Here is an 18,518-nt window from a genome sequence, read left to right on the forward strand (position 1 = left end):
CTGCATTATTACATGGAACATCCTGTTTACGAAGATCGCTCGCTCCGGGTGTAGTACAACTCGCGTTGATACGCCCGATGCATCCCGTTCGCAATATCGGCCCCATATGACGCTCGTACGAAAGCTTGGCTTGACTTCTGCGCCAGCATAATTGAGGACTTAAAATTTTAGTGCCGTCGCGCGACAATCGAGATCAGACGAGAGCAGAAAAGCATTTTACAAATTCACTCGCATCCGATCTATCGAAGTCGTTCATTTATCGACATTTGTTTTAAAAAAATGAATTAAAGAGCTCCTCGCTTCAAGAATGATGCCCGAATGAACTTTAAATAATAGAAAGTTGTAATTCTATTCTTAAAAATATTATTATTATTTTAAGAATTAGAAGAGTAATTATATTGTGATAAAAGTTAGCAATATAAAATATAATTGAACTAAAGGATGATACTAACAAATTTTAATAATATAAATTAATATACTTTTCATTTAATTTTGATGTTGGTTAACAACTTTAACATTCTTTTTCCTCTTTAACGTTTTACTTAAAAGTTCAGTAAAATCTTTAATATGTCTTTTGAGCTACATTAATTATAAAATTTACATCTAACATAAAATATAAGTTCCTTGCAAAAATTCTTTTGTTTCAATTTTCTCTTATTCCTTCAGAAAGTTAGGATCTACATTTTTTGCGCCACTTGCATGCTTCTCATAGCGCTTTACACGTTTCTGTATAAATGTGATACGTTTCAATCCGCCCTTCAATTTAGCGTTTTCGAATTTGCGCTGACGAAAACTTGATTCTACAACTAAAATTTGCCTCGCGCGAGAGGTATTCGAGAAATGCGATTGGCGCAGGTCGGGTTACGAAGCCACGGGAAGAATGTGCAATTGCAGTTGGTCAAAAAGTGACCCGAATCGGCCAGGCCAATGCATTGGCGCGAGCTTGATGATCGTCGGAACGCGCCGTCCAAACTTCGTCAGCCGGTCGGATTTTTTTATACGCTACAGAAGTAGAACATGCGGGGTAAAAACCGGGGTATGTAGCCACCGGAACTGCAGGATTTATCACGAACGCGACTGCGCGCACGGCGCGCAGCCCGCTCTCGAGAGCTGTGCAAACTCAGAATTTTTCGCGATTGAGCTGTCTCTGGCGTAGCTTCGAAAGTTCCCCACAATTTCTATAAAGGTTTTTTATGCCATCCGACATTTTTTTTATTCCCTTTTTTTTATAATGACTTTACGAACTGAATAGCTGACACATATATTTATGTATATCGCGGCCGACAGCTGCCGACAGCTGTCATTCCCAGATAGAGCATTCCAGAGTAGTTCTCTGTATTGTACGAAACGCAGCATATGGCAAAATTCAAGGACACAACATTATCTTTAAATAAATTGGAATTGGAATTTAATAAAAATAAATATTTTTCATATCTTCAATATTAATGTATATAATATATCATATTCTAGACTTAATATAACTTCTATAATTTGTCATTGATCTAATTATTTGTTTAATTAATTATCCAATCAGTTTCCAACTGCTAAAAGGTAAATCAATTTTCATAATCACTCGCGAATAATTAATTGACAGCTTATAAAACTACATCAATTATATTATTCAAATTTAATCAAATTTAATCATTATTGACAACTAAAAATAATTAAAGAAATAAATTTTTGAAAACAATCCTGGCGTAACTTCGTCAACAAAAGATGCATATTTCAATCCAAGTTTTCCAGCGATTGTTCCAAATTTCAAAACGTATACTAACAATTAAACACTTTGTATGCTAGTCCGATGAATTTTTTTTCATTGCAATTTGCGCAGAGAAATGAACAGATCGAAGGTGATAAAAGAAACAAGAAGAGATCGGCTATTGATCACGAAATTCGTTTTACTATAAACCAATGAACTGCGAAATAGCTGAAATTTCCTTGATCCAAATTGCTTCACGAGTTTTCTGTCTTTTTTTCTCTCTTAGCCATTTTTCTTTCATCTTCGGAGTTATGTGTTAAGCGGATATTGCAGTATGATGTGTGATCGATTTAAGTACAAAGCAAACTCATCGTCGTGGTACTGTAAATGTGAATAAAATCCCTCAGTTTCAAACTTTTTCAATTAAAGCATTCCTTACTGATGACAGGAATATTTAATCTGACTTTCTGATGAGAAATAACCTGTAGAATTTTTTAAGTTTTAAATTGAGCTTTTTTTTGACAAATAGTTCAAATTGTTGTTGAAACTGTTACAACTAATTTTCAGATTGTTCAAATAATACGATGTATTTTTGATGCAATTTAAATTACAATCTGTATCTGATATATACGTTGCATTAAATATCATGATATTGTGAAACGTTGTAATGCAAAATATCTTCAGTTTAATTTGACGGACATTTTGTCTTCATTATAAATTCCGTTATAATTCCGTTATAAATATTAATTTTCTCATGATAATCTTTTTTTTAAGCGTCTGCGACTATCTTTGGCCGATAGCACGATAGATATTTCTTCTATCTAAGATATTAAATATTCTTCAGCCGCAATTGATTTTAATTAATATTCCACGAAATGGCAACAGTAAAAAAATTAAGAATAATTTTCATCAGTCATAGAATACGAGCCATTTGAAGATATTTACATTACGTTAATTATAAATATCTTTTTTGACATATCACATATATAAGACTTTCCAGATAAGCTTTTCTTAATCCTTACATCATCAGTAGCACAGACGTCGCATTCATGTACTCATATATGTGAAATTCATTTTATATGTATTATACAAACGACTGCCATACGACAGTGTTAGGCACGATTGGTACATTTGGCTGATATTATGGCAGTGTGTGAAACGATGGTTGATAAGGATGATATAGAGCTCAGAGCGTTACCGCGGTGATAAGAGAAGATCGGCTGCAACTCGTATCAGGATTCCTCGTCACGAAACGATTAATCCTTACAACGATGCCCTATAAAGTAATCCTATCGAGTAATTAGATCTTAGGAAATCTGACAAGATCGGCATTATCCAGCTAGCGGCTTGCCTACGATGCCTTAATGAAGTTATTTACATTGTATATCCGTTCGAGCGTTTTTCAACCCAAAATACAGGCTGTATAACAAAACGAAAGTTTGAATAATATTGTTCAATAAAGAAAAGTATCCACTTACAAGATCAGTTTTATTATATTAAGGAAATAAATATTATTCTTGAAAAATTGAAAAAATTTAAGCAATGAGTTTTACATTTTATAATTACATAACAAATTATAATTATAATTCAACATTTTTATTATTATAAACGTGTAAATTTGACATATGTTTTAAAATGTTATAAAACATCATTACATAATAATTTTATAATTATATTTATAATTATATTTTGCGTTATAAAGCTGAATTATATAATAATTGAACCTTAATTAAATTAACTTAATTAAAACGTTTTTTATATTTATTAAAATTTGTTTGTTGTTTATTCAAATTTTAAATTTCAAAGTAACACATTCTCTTTCAAAATATAATCACCAGCAATTCTCATCGAGAATTTATATTTTTTGTTTTAATTTTACACGTTTATGATTTATAATTTCAATATTTTAATTAGAGAGCCCTACTTTGCATTTTGAATAAGTTGTAGTTCAAGAAATTCAATCTCGGTGAAGTTTGACTTGCATAATAAAACTTAATGTAACAATAACAAGATTTTAACTGCAATTTAATTAACGATACGAGATGTTCCGTCGAGATACGATATTATCTAGTGGCAGTAATAAGTTCGACAGAACTGTCCGTGCGGTATCTTAAAATCGGTCAAAAGTTATATTCTGACACGTCAATATATTTCGATATTTATTTTCGATAGACAAGTCTAATTAGTCTATTACCCGACGAGCTCTGAGGTTCATGAATGAGAATAAGTACCGATCGTGCCTAATAACACTTGCGGGATGTCTGTATTGAGGATCTCCGTCCCTCGCACGTTGCTCGTAACCTTACCTTATTAGAAAAGATTTACGAATTACAGTGGCTCCGAGATGGCTATATTATACTTTCGCCATTTCGTAAATCTTCGATCGAGCTCGTTAGTATAATATATATATATATGTATATATCTATCCACCGCCTCGGCAAAATATTTAATAAGATAACAAGAAGGAACGCCATATTTACATATAAAAATATATTTTATCGTGATTGATCAGTGGATCTATGTATAATATACATGTACATATTATACGAATATAGATAAAACTTCTCTTAACATACGCCGCGATTCGTTTGATACGTTTCCATACATCACAATTTTCTTGGTAATCCGATGTAGTTACGGTAAGTAATGTATGTAATACCACAGAAGTGGAATGGTCCAATCTGGAGAACGTCCAATATTATTCGCTTCTTGATTTTGCTATAAACTTCTAAGCTGCAGTCTTTTCGTTAGACCATGACATTATCATAATATTGTTATCATGTTTATTAGAAAATTTTAAACTGTAAATATTCGATTGTTTTACACATTATGCATTACAAAATTAATACTGCTTACAGAAAAAAATATATAAAAACTTCTAATATATCTATAAATAATAATTACAAAATAATATATAAAATATAAGGAATTTCAAACAATTAAAATAACCCGTTTATGTAATTGTTGATATCGATAAAAAGATCTTATAATTACCTTACAAAAGTTACGTAATGTAAAAGTTTTTAAGAATCAATTAATTCAAGAATTAATTAGTTCAATGTTTCTATTGAATAATCTTTGTTAAGATTCTAGGAACTTAAAGTCATAGATCTCCTCCACTCTATTTAAATTGTAATTTCAATAGTAACTTTCAAAAATAATTATTACTGATTAATTCGCATTGCCTGGCAGCATTATTGTAACGTAAAACGAGTCGATTATTTACTTATACCTCCGTCATCATTGAACACGCTGGCGTTCTTATTAAACGAAACGCGCTCCACAAAGAAGAATGGATTCCGAATGCAATTAAATATTCCGCGAATATACAAGAGGCCGCACGCCAGTCTATTTGTGCGGAAAATTGCATGACTTTCCCGTTAACTAGGTCGAGCGTTCGGTTGCTCTTAGCAAACAAGCAGCGAATCCTTGTTGGCACTTACGTCAATACGTACCCGCGAATATTGGATAGTCTGCTTTGAATAGTAGAGAAATACGCCATTGCCGTAAGGTAACTAACAGGAAGAAAAGAAAAGAGGACTTTCTCGGTATATCCTCGACAAGAAGGAGCATCTTCCTTCGGCTATGTCCAAATTGGACCCATCCTCTTCCATATTCCGTACATGGTGTCCTGAATGCGCTGCATGCGAAAATACTTTTTCTTTTCAGAGTACTGCGAGTACCATGTGAATATAAGTTCTTGTTACGCGACGTACGCACGCTTGCAGAGGACTAGTGAAATATTTGTTTCTCTGTTTATGCCTTCTTTTTCATATACAATTTTCGTTTGCGTCGCTTATAATTACAATTTAATTATCAAAAAGTTCCAGGATAGCAGGTAATCTGAGATAGTTGTTAAAAAGATGAAGTTAAAAAAATTCATGAAAAAGAAAACCTGATACATTAATTTGTCCGCAATCAATTTCTCATTTGAAAAATTTACCGTTAAATGCAGACACTGTATGTGTATTTTCATTAATTCGTTACAAATGTCGATTGCATGTGGCGATTTTTTAAATTTAATATGTCACCGCGACAATTAGATTTCACTAACAATGACTAATCGCGGCGCAGAGTAAATGGACATGTCGTTGTCACGTTTATTGTCAAATTAATAGACGAGTGTTACTCGGTTCACAATACGATATAATAACAACTACACCTATGTATAAACGCTATACATTTTATTACATTAAAAATATTAGTGTTTATTTCTTCAAACATACTTAAAAAGTGGCAAATTTAAAATAATTATTTAATAATATTTCAATATTAAATCAAATTGTTAAAATTATAAAGTAATTATAAACCAGGATTGGCAGAAAAACCCAGTTTACAAAAATCCACAGGGTTTTTGTATGAGAACTCAAATGCAAAAATCCAGATGCACATGATATATACATATATATATATATATATATATATATATATATATACACATGGTCTGTCCCAAAAGTAATGAGACTAATTTTGGCGTCCCAATTACAATTGTTGGAGGGTGAATTCATTGGATAGCGTCTTTGGTACAGGATGTCAGGTATATGTATAGTCTGGCTCTTTCCCGTTATCTCCAAGTCTTTCTAGCAATCGATACCGTCAATAAAGTGCGTTGTAATTTTTTATGTCTTGTCATGGGCGAAAATTCAATAGTCTCGAGTAGCGATCAAATTCTGCGTGAAACTGGACAAATTTTATTTTGAAACGTTGGAAATGTTGAGAACAGCTTATGGAAATGCTGCCTTGTCTTCAGAATTTGATCATTGCTCAAAATACAGCAGTCTGTGCTGAATTTTCGTTCGTGACAAAACATAAAAATTACAAATGTACTTTGCTGACAGTATCGACTGCTAGAAAGACTCATCAGAGGCAACTGAGAAGGGTCAGATTGTATACCTGACATCCTGCACCAAAAGCCCAGAGGGGAGGACCATGCATGGATTCACTCCCCACAATTCTGATTGAGCCCCCAAAAAATAGTCTCATTACTTTTGGGACAGACCATGTATATATACGTATATATAATGTGATTGTATTGCATAATATTAATATATCTTTGCATCTTTAAAACTACTCAATAAAATAGCAACATATTTATTATACTTAATTATCAATTTATTAAACTCATAATACGTTATATAATAAATGAAGTTATATAATAAGTTATATAATAAGTTATATAACTTACAGTGAAGTTACTGAAGTTACATAATAAGTTATATAATAAATGAATAATTATATCAGTCCACGAAAAAATATAGGTAATATTACACTCTATAATTGTAATAGCATTATAAGATAGACTAGTTAAGAAACTAAACTAACTAGACCAGCTAAAAACTGAAACTTTAATTATTATAACAGTAAAATCAAAAGCAGATAAAACCAAAGTAAACCAAAGCAGATAAAATTAAAAACATCATAAAAACTAAAAACAGTTTATAAATCTAGTTTAAACAAAAAAGATAAAAACTCAAAAACTAAAAATATCTGTTAAATATTTAAATTTTTAGTTTTGTAATTTTTTAGTTTGCCAATATCGATATATCTTAATTAGTTTTTCAACTTTTTTGCTCAGATTACGTTTTTGTCAAACAGATACTACGTTTTTAAAACAATATAAATGGCTGTACTAAAAACCTACAAAAACCCTCAAAAACCACAAAATTTGGGTTTTTTTGAAAAAGCTAGGTTTTTGCCAATCCTGTTATAAACTTTTTAACACTTTTATTCTATCAAATAATTTATCTCTTTTATCATAATTTTTTACAGGTTATTTCAGCTATATCCATTTTGAGGAATTTGGGATTGAATTTCATTATTATTTACCTTCAGGACACCATGTACAATTGTATCAGTCCAAACATTTCTTCGGGGTCGTTCTTCGGATTTCACCTATTACCTGGAAGTTATAACAAGGTTGTTCTATTAAGTTTATTCGGTCGGGTCATGCAGACTGTTCGTTAGTTTCGCTTGCGTTTCTTCGCATGTAACTCGTTCGGCTCCTGTTTCATGGCTCTTTTCCACCCTCTTTCGCTTCGCTCTTACGCGATGTGGTGTGGCGAATGGCGCACAAATAATTCACGGTATTTTGAGTATAAAAGCACTTCTGAGCCGGGAGTTTCGCAAAATGAAATTGCAAGATGGAATAACAAACAGAGACGGAAGAAAAAGGAAAGGAGGAAGAACGAGGAACGCAAGGCATAAAAAGAATGGCACAAGCGAAATATCTTTTCGTTATTTCACATCCTCGGATGCATTGCATTTCTCAATTATTGATTGACGCGTGATAACTAAATCTGCATAAATCAATAATCGCGTTTCCATCTGCTTCCGATATTTGAATCGCAAAAGAATTCTTATTTCTTGAGAAGCAATCACGCGAGTATTGATAAAAAAATATTAGTTAATTAGATAATTCATTCTTTGTCATGTAATTTTTTTTAAATATTTTATCTTTGAATTTAAAAATAGAATGAAATTAGGCAAAATTGACAAGCTATTGACATAAAAATGTGAATATTAATACGAGAAATTTATCATTAGAGATATAAAAGCGTTTGCAAATTTATACAATCTCTTTTCGCTCTTTTAAAATTTTCTTCTATTAAACGATTTTCTATTAAAATGAGAATATAAATTTTTAGTTTCTTATTAAAAAAATTTGATAAATTGAAATACCTCTATCAAATTTTTTGAACTTATTTTAAAATTGCTTGAGGTTTGTACGTTTTAAAGCAATTAAGTATTACTCGAATTCATATTAAAATTCATAAAAATTACGTTAATCAAAACAATAAATAAACCAAAAAAACATGTACAAATTTTATAAACACCTGATATGCAAATAATAAATTTGATTTAAAAATATTAGTATTTTTATAGTTTTCAATGTTCTGACGTAAATTTCCATATTTGTCAAAACATGTTTTAATTTCCTCATGTGGTTCTCGAAAATTAAAGAGCAAACGAAGCTTGTAATGTGATCGTTTGAAGCGAATTGGGTGATTTAATCAGTGGAAAATAGTGGTTTGTTTGCTGTTAATTATTTTCTACGTTATACTTTACTGTGTGAACTTCCTTCCTCCATAGCGTTCTCTTTCTTTGCAATAGCAAAACGTGCCGAGTTTCCTGTCGCGATATTTGCTGATACTCAGCACTGTCCCACTTACCGAGCCTTTTCTTTTCTAAAATAACGCTTGTAGGAAAAACTTGCGTGATGTATACAGTAAAAATCTGGTGAATATTTTCTCGAAAGAAGAAAGTACATATTATACAATCTGCCATCTGGACTATAAATATATAAAGTACTTCAAATTAATATCGCAAAAGTCAATTATAGCAAGTCACATTATTTCAAATTTACAAATTAAAAAGCATATTAAATTTTAATATAATTTATATATTAGATAGTGGAAATATAAAAAAAATTCATATTATTTAAGAAAGTTTATGTACCACACATAATTTGTTAGAGATACATGTATAACATATTGTACTTCGCAATAAAGTCGACTTACAATAAACTATGAATTACCATTGTTAAATTTTTTACAATATTGGCTATGCACTCCGCATTTAGAATATTGTAAAGAATTCACCTCACCGTTATGACGTCATAGCTTTCGAGGGAATGAAATTTACTTCGACAAAAGAGCAATTCTTCTTGTAAATAAAGGTTCTGAAGGAGCGTATGGTGTGCCATTGGCTTCACCGTCACAGCAAACGTCTCGTCTTATCGACACGCGGATATTCTTCACCATCAGACGGCAATGAGCAAAGGACGTTGAAGTCTTCGCAAAGAGTTTTCCTCGATTTATTTCGACACGAAAGTAAATTAATAATCTGTACACTAGTGGCCCACTTTATTAAATTTTTGTCTCGATGAAGAATCTTCCGTCCGCTATCTCTTCCCGTGAGATCCTTGAGAGCGTCTGTCTTAATTTTCATCTGTTGTTTCAATTCACGTCGGAAAATCGTCACTACGAGTTTTCAATTTTCAAGCTCTTCGAAATTACGTTCACGCGTAAAATATTTTGCACCACTAACGTTGCGACGCGAAAAACCGTACGACTACTGCTCGATATTATCAAAACAAGTTTGAATCACGCTTTTACGTGCACTGCGGCTAATCACCAATCAAAGAGATGATGCGTAAACACAGTGGAGAATGTACAACCATTGCACACCAAGCTGCATCGTTGCACCTGGCCTGTCCACGCATACCGCGACGTGCTATGACCTGCGAATGCATCCGAATTGAAAATCCAGAAGTTATTGGAGTAATCTGTAACAAAAAAAAAGAATAAATTTGTGCATTTTTTCCATTAATTTGTCAGAAATAAAGAATTAAATAAATTAACAAATAATTTATATATATTGTTTAATTAATTGATTTTGATCGAAGTAAGTATTAGATATAAATACATTATTTTAATAATAAATTGATGTGGATTTCGAACATGTGTGTATGTTTATATATACTCTACTTTTTCATTTTTTAAATAATTTAAACATTTAGCCGGAAAAAACTAAATTTATATGATTATTAAATATTTTTTATTGTGGCGCAAAGAGTTGTGCGTTTAATTGTTTTCTATTGAGGCGCAAAAAATCTGTGTTCAAATCCCTCCGATCAACAATATCGAATTTTTATTCGCTACACGGAAAGAACGATTTTGCTGGAAGGTCAAAATTGAATCTGAAAATAAGTTTGTTGCACGGAAATCAAAATAATTTTGTTGGAAACTCAAAAATAATAAGCATTGCTATAAAATATTTTGATATTAGAGCAAAACAGCACACGTTCCAACAAAATTATTTTGATTTCCGTGCAACAAAATTATTTTCAGATCCAATTTTAATTTTTCAACAAAACTGTTCTTTCCGTGTATCTCTCGAAAGGCAATGGCAAGTCATTGAGATTATATCTTGCCATAAGAATCCTTCTAATTAGTTAAGGCCATTCGAAACCAACGTTAAACTGTAGATCCCGTATATCTGCGTAAATTATAAATAGCGCGCATCATAGAAATATGATGTGGGGTTACTACTTTGATAAGAGTAAAAGGATTGAGAAGAATCGAATAATTCGGCCATAAATTGATAAGGAATTTTGTATGTTACTGAACTATGGTATAGCTGATATATTTACATTAAAAAGTAGTTAATTTATATATAAAAGTTTAGTTATGTTAATTGTCAATATTTATTATATAGATAAGCGGATAAAGAAGAAAGTAAAATTGTAAGACAAACAAGCATATCAAATTTGGTACAATTTTAAATAAACAATTGTAATCAATACTATTTATTTATTTTTATCTTTAAAAAAGATAAGCCTGTTCTATTCAGTTCAGTTATTATTATGGTCAATTTAAATTTTTAAAATTTTGAAATTTTAAAATTTTTCTTCTATTATTTTAAATATTATTTTGTATATTTTTATAAAGTAGAATCTTCATATTTTATGCTTCATATGTTTGTTATTCATAAATACACATTTATAGAAGCCGTTCCAATTATGGGTGATAAAACGTGAATATATCTTACAATTAGTATAATATAATTAAATATATGCAACATGGTTCTTGCATTTTCTTTTACGACATTCCTTGATCAATTTAACGTTAATGTTTCTTAAATAAATAACATAAATCAAAAGAATTACCGGAATATTTTAAATATATGTTTATAATCTCGTGCTTTATTTTTATTTGTAAATTACGTTAACACAAATGCAAAGGAATGATCAGAATACACCTGAGCATCACAATTTGCTTACATTTTCAGAAAAGATTAAGGAATCTATGCATAAAGACAGATATGGTAATACTTAAATGAGTTGCACGGTGTAGCTTTTAGAAGAAACTCTATCTTACATAGTGTATCGCTCGCTTCATCTTCGCCTATCTTACGGTGTAATCATTTGCTTCTCCCCCACCCCGTCCATCCCCGCCTCCCGGGGGGTAAAAATCGTGTACTCCGAGCAAACGCTTCGCAACAAAAAAAAGCTCGTATTACCATAGTCTGGCGCGGCGCATTTGACTCACAGAAAAGGTTATTTCCCTTATCCGTTCCCTTTGCCAGAGATTTGGTCGCGAAAACCGCTGTTTACACGATCGATGGTAATGCGGGTGCGAGAATGTTACCTATATTCGCTCACATGGCGGATGCGAATTACGATTAGGACACGGTGAGAGGGCGGCGGCGGATGAGTGGCGCTGTATAGTTTAAGTACGTTTCATTTGAATATATTAATTATTCATTTTACATACATGCCGCGCGGAAGCCGCGTATCGCGTTAATCCTCGCACGATTACCAAGTATGTCGAGCACGATTTTGCGCCGATCACGATTCATCGCTTGCATTTATGCGTGATGAAATAATTTGCTGCTTGCACAACGTAAACTGGTGTCCCAATTAATGACTTTCGTTAATCTTTACATTCGCGATCATTTCCTTTTGAAGAAAAGTCTTATGGTATTCTATATGATTATACATTCATTTCGTAAATGGTCGCGAAATTATTGAGATTAGTTTGAAATGTAAGACGAACAAACACAAAACGGTACGATTCAACACAATTCAATGAAATTTTCTAAAATTTATTTAAGATTATTAGTCGTAACCAAGATTTCTCTTGAAGAGTTGTGTACTGATTTTCTGATTCTGCAAATAAATCTAAAAATAATATTAAAATCTAATTTTTTATTTCCAATACACAATATACGTATAATTTTTATCTAATTTAATATCAAAAATTTTATAATATAAATTGAATTTTTTTGTTTATCCTTTAGATTTTTCCTTTATTTATATATATAATATATGTATACGTTATGTTTTAACACATAATTAAATACATTGTTTAATACTCATAACAATTTTGTTCTTTTAATAAGACATTTAATAAGACATCAAATAAATTTAAAAACATTATCTCATATATTACCTTAATCTTAAAGTAACTTAAAATGTACCTTAGTCATCTTTTAATTTAAATCAACGTATAAATTTTCCGTCACTCTTCATTCATTAATCAAAAAGAATTGATTGATGCTTTATTTTAGAAGTTTTATGATATTTCGATACTATTTAATATATTCTTAAAATTATAAGTCTTAAAATAAATCTAGATTTTAAATTTCGACTGACAATAAGTTATGAAAGATCTCATGTTGTTTTAAATACTGCATATTAATCGCCCAAGCTTAATAATAGTCGTATCGAGAATTGAATTTACAACAAAAGTCAAATTATAAAATTATATCCCATGTAATATAAACGATTTGTTAATAAAGATATTAAATATCATAACAAAATATTATTGACAATATCGCACTTGGCATCGTCATCAGTACGAATAAGCAAAATTTGGAGAGATAGATGAGTCATATATAGCTTTTGAAAATTATGCTCACGCTATTAATACTTCACGCAAAATATGTACATATAATATCGACAAACATTATTAACATTTGTGATTTATGGCATAGTAATCTATCACAGTCATTGTATATTAATTTCAATTGATAGTTAATAAATGCACATCAAGAGATACATGCAGAGATACGACCTCCGCTATTCTCTATTATAATTAACCGATGATTATGTCTGTAGGGCAACGCTGCATGTAAACAAGTAGGTCATCAATATCAGTATGTCACTGCAAACCGATTATAATCACTTTAAGGCGATGTACAAATATTGATGTGGCAATACTAATGAATTTATTTATCGAAAAATTTGTATTTACATGCAGTTTCATTTATATAATATTCTTTAATTTGTATCAATAGTTTCCCCGTGCGTTTATTTCACGTAAATTATTTTTCGCAATAAAGGATGTAGCATGCGATATTTATGTACCTAATGATTGATACACACATTAATTATGTAAAATTGAATATGGAAATAGAATAGATCCGCATACAACTAATTACGCGAGTTATTGAATCGATAAGAAATACAATACCGTAATTGTGTATTTCGACGTGTTCTTCGAATATTGGTACAATTTTCCGGTTCACACAAATGCCAAAATAATTTTAAATGCCTGCCAGAATGAAGGGGCATTACCGATTAATGTAATTTCATTTTTCAATTTGAATTTTACGATTTAAATTTCAATTAATATTTGCCTTCATTTAAATATTATTAAACACGACATTATTATATTATGGTGTCGAGGAGTGAGATCTTTTTTTTACACAGTAATTCGAGATTGAATAGGTTAATAAGCTCGACAAGCAATTTCAACGATCCAATTCTTCGCGGTTCATCGATGCGTCACTCCCGTTATTCCACATCGCCGAAGATCGTTCGCAAAATAAGTTGCTCATATATTCACAATATCCGCGCGGGCGGAAACCATTTTTTTTCCACTGCGCACCACCGCACCGCGCGCTGGGGGAAAATAATAATACATATTTCCGCGAACAAACACACACATCACCCTCTCGGCGTCGGAGAAAATAATACTGATGGGACAAAAATAAATTTCGATTAGCTGTGTGTTGCTGGAACGGGAGGGAAAAAAGGTGGCGGTTCCACGCGGAAATGCCGATCGCTGCGACAGATAGGGCGAACAGCTCGCGGTCCGCACTGTATAATAGATATTTAAATCCTGCGGTCTGCGAAAGCCGATGCGTTGTGGCTCGCAGTGCTGTTGAATATCGATATTATTTCATTTTGCGACAGCGTGAGTGCGAGCGGAAACAGGAATGAGATTATTGGTGACAATGTTACATAGGCCGTCCTACAAGCCATAATATACCTTTTAATAACTTGCTTTCTAACAAATTGTTATAAATGTAATTATAAAATAGTATAATGTTACAAATAATTATGGTAGGTTAAATTATATTAAATAAAATTTTTAAGAAATTAGGCTTTAAAAGCACATTAATTATATGTATATTATTGTTTTTTAATTAATTTCCCGTGAATTATATTATTTCGACAAAAATACGTAATTAAATCTTGATTACATTAAGATAGAAAAATTTCATCAAATTTCTACAACATAAAAACTGAATTTGAAATTTCTTAAGGCATGGACAAATAGCAGGATTTTAAGGGATTTGAGACATTTGTACGTAGCGAAATGTACATATATGTATATGGAATATGTACTACCAGCTAGACACGTTACAATATTCCACAGTTGCAAAAATTGCAGCCATTGCACGAGTTAAACAAGATGATAAACAAATACACGAAGTTGCAGATGCAATGGTTACATCGTGGAATATGTTGAATATACAACAAACGTGGTTTTATTGAATTGTATATAAAAAGAGGATGCAAATTCGTATAATAAAAAAGGCTATATTGATTGTAAAAATTTCTTAAAATAGTCGAGTCTTCTCGATGTAAAAAAAATGTTTGTATAATATTATTTATATAATATAGTTTAATTAATTTTATTTTGCGAGACTTTACATTAAATATGATTTAATCGAAAATTGAAATGTATGTATTAATAATTAATAAATATCCTAATGGCTCAGATAATGACAAAATTAACGAAGTATCAAGAAAAAGGGACCAAACGCGTTGGACGGAGTCTTGCACGGAATTTAATGCCAGTTACAATATAATATTTAATATAAAATTATTTTACAAACCTAAACGTTTTGGTTTGAACCATTCTCAGTGAGTGAATACAATAAGTCGGTAAATTACATAAGTGATCGCTTGTTACAATACAATCCGGTTAAATCGATGAACATGCTCGTAAATTTGGTCCCATAAATGAAAACATTAAGGATGGAATTGTTCATTATTAACAATTAGGCTATACTCCTTTATTTATTGTTAATTATTTTTATCATTGTAAACCTGTAAGTAATAATAATTTTAAATTTAGCCATTATCTGAGAATATTTTGCAGATACAACTTTTGTAATATCACACTTTGTAACTTGTTCATTACATCAGTCAAAACTATTCTAAAATCTACTATTTTTAATTGTACAGTCAAACGTATTTAAAATTTTTTAATTTAAAAAAAATGCAGAAATAGTATGCGCGCAATAAAATATTCCGAATATTAATAAATGTTATTACTGTTAATATTGTTATTATATTGTTATTACTGCCACACATTTTTAATTTTAATAGCATTATGAAGCATCAGTTATGCAATTAATATATAAGTAAAACTTGCCCAAAATTAAAAAATATATAAGCGAATATCAGAAACAGCTTCCTGTGAATGACAGTTGACAGTTATTTTCTCCTATCTAACAATGCAAACAGCATACATGGATACATATATACATAAGAATTGAGTTTTTTGCTTTTTAAGCGGGTACGCATTTGTGAAGCGCTCGACATTTTTTATCTTACTTTCGATTGACAGATAGTTCAAACGAATGTCGCAAAGGATTTGTCAGCCGGAGCACGATAAACGTATCCAGTATCTGTGCATTTTTTCTCTCTCTTTTGATTCGCGCCCTTTCGAGTTTTCAGCCTCTTTCTATCAAGCAAAACAATAGAACGATATGTCAACGGACTTTTGTCAAATATAACTGACAATTCTACGTTACAATTGCAATCAAGACTATTTTTTTTTAATTAAAAAAAAAAGAAATATTATTATAAAGGTAATATTACTAGCTTGTGCAATTAATTTTTAAGTATTAAAACGCTTTTCTATTCGATATCCTATTCGAATTTTATTGTGACACAATCATTTCCAAATATTCGCGCATTTGTAGAATAATTCAAATAGTTTCATATAACAATATCTTTTTTGTTTTTGAAAATAATCGCAATAGATTAGAGAAATCACATAATAAATATACATATATAAATATTCTTCGATATATACATATATACAAGGTATCCGGTACTTGATGGTAAAGCGCTCGTGGACAGGTAAAGTGGGCTAAACTGAATCGAAAAGTTCTCTATCATTTTGCGATCTTTACAACAGTTATTGATACTATCATTAAAAAAAATTTACGCTAAGTATATAAAAAAGTATCGTACATTACATCTTCCTAAACCAAAAATATTATTTTAACAAATAAAAGTTGTCCATAAACAAATATGAGATCATACAAATTGCCAAGTATTTGATCAGACATAGAAACAAAATATTTTATTCCAAACCAAAAATATTTTTTTAATATACCGTTTAACCATGCAAAATTAAATGCAGCAAAAGATTAATGCTATATTGTCTTTTCAAATTTAAGTTTCATAAAACAAGCTTAAAGTGACTAAAATGACCAATGGGATCATAGTGAAGCAAAACTTGGCTATTATGTAAATTTTTTTTTATGCAATTTCCGTGCATGCCGTCAAACTTTGCAATTTTCAGTATGGCAAACATGCTCTCAGATTTAAGAGTTTAATGGGTGCATTAAATTTAAAATCGACCTACAGTATCTTAAAGTAGAGATTTCAAGCTTTCATTTGAAAAAAAGTTCATTATCCTACGATGATTTTTCGCGGAGTTAGCCAAAATTGATCAATTTTTGCCTAAATTTTTTTATGCCATAATTGTTTTGAGCAGTGTACATAGACTATATACACAGGGTGGCCGGTTCTATATATACATATATCCGAGGAATGACACGTGCAGGCTCTGTGTGAGAGCAATCGACTTGAAGTCGATGGGTCCCAGGTTCAAATCCCGACTCTCATCCCATATATGGATCATGGTAACATTTCAGGAATATTTCATTTACAAATGAAAATAATTTCCTCTTAGTTGGTGGACATACATAGAAAAAAAGATCAGAGATTTGGATATACATATCTTCATGTAATTAGAAATCATCCTATATCATTCATATCCTATAGATTTTAAATTATTATTGGTTGGCTTTTTTATTACATGAAAGATATACTTTTCAAATTGCCGATCCTTTTTTATCATTTTTCCTCCTTATAGTACGTTACTCTTAAAAATATCATCGATAATTGTTGTGATAAATATTATCACATGCCTCGGTGATCAAACAGGCTATAAAACGTTCGCCCGCGAAAGTAGGGAAGTTCAAACCCTGGCGGAGGTAATATTTTTTGCAGCAAATTTCGTTACAGCATTTACGTTGCATCGCGGGGGAGGGAGCATTTATTAGATGCCCGTGAGCATCAGTAGAATTGGTTATTAATTTAATAATGTGATTACTATTCTGGTTCAATCAAGAACTGCTGCTCAAGACCAAAAGTAACGATGCGCAGTTTGTGGAACTAGAAAATGTATATAAATTCACACAGAAATATTAGCAAGAACCAAGATCCTGCTATGATCGTTCATTGGTATTCTTTGATATTTCAAACTAGATAAATTAATGCCAAATGCGGTCTAAAGCGGATTTCGTTGCATATTATAATAATATAATTGTGTGAATCGAACTTCGAAGTACATCTTGGATATTTAATTTAATTACTACACGGAAAAAATTGCTATGGATGTTGCAGCAATGTTTTCTATGTTTAAAAAAGAAACGCATGTGAATTTAAGTTATATTGATGTTATGGCATAAATCTGTTATGCTCATCAGTACGGTAGTCACAACCGTAATGCTTAGGATAAATAAAATTCGGTTAGAAGATCTTCATATATGTGGTTGCCTCAACCGAAGCATACTATTTGTTGTGCAGACCACATTATTGTTAGGGTAAACCCGGTATATACGTCGCACCTATTAAAAATTTATTAGATAATTTATCAGATATTATCTATTAAGTTTAAGTTAAATAAACTATGCTAGTAAAAACTTTATATTGTTTACTATTATAAAAAAAATATTAGGAATCCAAATTATTTATTTTTTATATTAAGAAATTTATTTCAGC

At 31.0% G+C, this 18,518-nt stretch overlaps 1 protein-coding gene across 1 annotated transcript in view; it reads right to left on the minus strand.

Moving 5' to 3' along the window:
* Window positions 1-9,109: 9,109 nt before the first annotated feature.
* Window positions 9,110-18,518, minus strand: part of LOC105451861 — a 294,443-nt gene continuing 285,034 nt past the window's right edge. The window contains exon 11 of the mRNA XM_011692558.1: window positions 9,110-9,983. The gene's annotated coding sequence lies outside the window, so the exon portion shown is untranslated. The remainder of the gene's footprint in view (window positions 9,984-18,518) is intronic.

The sequence above is a fragment of the Wasmannia auropunctata genome, unplaced genomic scaffold (assembly GCF_000956235.1).
Source record: "Wasmannia auropunctata unplaced genomic scaffold, wasmannia.A_1.0 LD336042.1, whole genome shotgun sequence".
NCBI lineage: Eukaryota > Metazoa > Arthropoda > Insecta > Hymenoptera > Formicidae > Wasmannia > Wasmannia auropunctata.